This window comes from Helianthus annuus, chromosome 10, assembly GCF_002127325.2.
Source record: "Helianthus annuus cultivar XRQ/B chromosome 10, HanXRQr2.0-SUNRISE, whole genome shotgun sequence".
Lineage (NCBI taxonomy): Eukaryota > Viridiplantae > Streptophyta > Magnoliopsida > Asterales > Asteraceae > Helianthus > Helianthus annuus.
Window position 1 is genome coordinate 79,030,501 of NC_035442.2, and position 2,978 is coordinate 79,033,478.

Consider the following 2,978-nt stretch of genomic DNA (forward strand, 5'->3'; position numbering starts at 1 on the left):
ACCAAATACAACAACATCGTCTTAACAAACACAAATATCAACATGACATAAACACAGTTTAAGGACTGTGACTTGTCCAGGAAAGAGTCACATACCCCAAACCCGGATGACCTCGTAACTAGTGCAGCAGGAAAACGTGTCATACCGCGCCAGATCCTTTAATTCCCTGAAATACATGTAAGTTGAAAAATCAACAAAAATGTTGAGCGAGTTCATGTGTTTAGTATGTGCGCGTGGATAAACCTTTATAATCATTGTAAGTATGAATGTTTTGTGAACTCTGGTATGAAAGCAAACAAGGAAACATATCAGTTAATGTGTAACCACATGGTCCAACCTGCGGGCGCATGGGAGGGGATAGGACAAGGTCACCACATGGTCCAACCTTAGGCCGCATGGGTGGTGTTAAGACAAGGTCACCACATGGTCCAACCTTAGGGCGCATGGGTGGTGTTAAGTCAAGGTCACCGCATGGTCCAACCTTAGGGCTCATGGGTGGGGTTTGTTATGCTCAAATAGGCCTATCACTTCTATCCCTCGATCGTACTACGAGGACTAATGTTCTTAAGATTTCGCCTACCCAATCACATAACCTAACAGTTCCTTCCTTAGCTGACCATACCATTCATAATTGTCCGTAGCTGTATGTAACATGTATTTCACCCCCACAGTTTAGAAAACTGAAAACAGTTAAGAGAAAAGGGGGACATGAACTCACTGTCGGTGCGTCTCTACCAAGTATACTCCAATCAGGCAGCTGTGCAACGACCTACATGTGCTAACTCTATTAGACGGACGGCCGTGCCTTAGCTTTATAGTTTAAGTTTTTGGGAAATAGTTAGACAACTATTTCGGGTTTACTTTTCGTATATACTTGGTAGTTAATCTCCTTCCCAAGGATGGGGGATTTAATACATGTGCGTTTGAATTATATCATTAAGTCTCACTTAATATATATATTTATTTCCAATTCCAAAATATAAATATTTTTCTCAAAAATATTATATTTTCATTTCACATAATTTTCCCCAAAAATAATACGTTGATAAAATACGCGTTCATAAATATTTCCGTATAATGCGTAAGTTATGTTTTATCATTCGAGTGGTAATAAATATTACCAGTGTAACTTATATAGTTATCGTAGAGGCGTTCGTATTATTTTGGATCTGTTAACGTTCGAAAATATTATTTTTTACTCTAAAAATAATATTTATGTATTTTCACAAAATAATCATAAACAGTGTGGTGAAAATATATTTACTAAACATATATTTATCACGTTTAGCTTTGTGAAAATCCCACCTCCGATATTTTGTAAATAAAGTCATGGCGAAATTTATATTTCGAAAACATGTCAAAAAATAATTCTAACACTTGTAGTGTAAATAATTTTAAGTGTTAGGTTTTTAGAAAAATTTCGCCAGAGTTTCCTCTGTAACTGGAGGTGGCCACGCTTTCAAGCGTATCATTTTCTTTTACTAGATCAATTTCAACAACTTCTTTATTCAATCAAACAATTTCCGACACATCAAACTAGTCGACAAGTATGTAAATCGCATAAATCACATGAACTTGTAGTTTTTCCGAAACTATAGCGTAAATCCCATTATATTTTGTGGATCTTTATATAAAGTAATTTGATCTCGTAAAAACCTCGTTTTTAGAGTAAATCCATTTTTGCAACTTCTCGTCATCTTTTACAAAGATTGTTATTTTGTCGAAACTTTTCATTTCACAAGTGTTTACACACTTGTGGTATATAAAAATCATGCTTGTTAGTATAAGATCCATTTTTAGAAAACATGATTTCTTTGACAGTCGGTCTTTTGAAAATACCACATGCAGATACGTAGATCTGCTAGTTTTAAACACTATTCCACAAGTAAAACACTTTTACACAAGTTCATGATTCGCGTGTGGTAGAGTTTCACCTTTTAACCCTTGTTCTATTCATAACAACCTTATGTCATGATTCGTGATCATGACCAAACCGGGTTAAACGATGATCCGAGCTACCACAACATAGATCGGGTCTAAATAATCACAAATTTCAATTACTACAACATTTACACAACTAGTGAACTTTTAACCATAATTTTTCATGTTTTTATTAGACTTTAATGCTTCATTTTGTAAGATTCCCAGTTTTAACCATTACACCACATATTAACCGCTTTAGATTAGCTCAAGATAGTGTTTTAAGCATCATACCTCTAGCTCGAGGCTAGGGAAGAATCTACGCGCAAATGTGGTGGATAAAAGCTAGGGAAAGAGGTCCTTCGAGCTCCGAGTGCACCAAGCTTCCTAATACGTGACCCTTGATGTTTGTATGATCTTGGAATGAGGAGATGGCAACCGAAAAATGGATGTAGGGGGAGGGGTGTGTTCGGCCGAGACTTAGAGAGCAAGAGGGAGAGTAGTTTTGTGGTGATGAGTTGTGAATGAGCTTAATGTGCATTTACATGTTCTTATAGACAAAAGTGTGGTTTAATAACCAATGGATCCCTTGTCATCTAGATATTAGACACAAGCTATTATAATAATCAAAAGTGGTACATGTCTAGTTACATGGTGACCGATCGGCCCAAGGGGGGGGGGGTTCTAGTTCGTTTGCAACTGAATTGGTTAGATACTAGTTAAGATAAATAGGTTAGTTAAGTAGTTAACTCGGTTAGTTGCGTGTTGTGTTTTAAAGCGGGTGTTAGGGTGTTCAGGGACCCTAACTGGCTCAGAAAAAGATCAATAATGTTAATGTCAATATTTTCATTTTCCGGGTATAGTCCGGTTGTTCGGTTGGATAGTAATCCGTTAAAGCGCTTAATAAAGCTTTAACGTGTCGTTAATACCATTTTTTTTGTGACACAACTTATTCCCGACACTTTGGAAAGTGTCTAGTAGAAGCTGAATTGTAAATTAAAGTGCTGTGTTTTGTGCTCAGTGTATGTTTTAGGCACGTCCGATTACTGTATCTTATT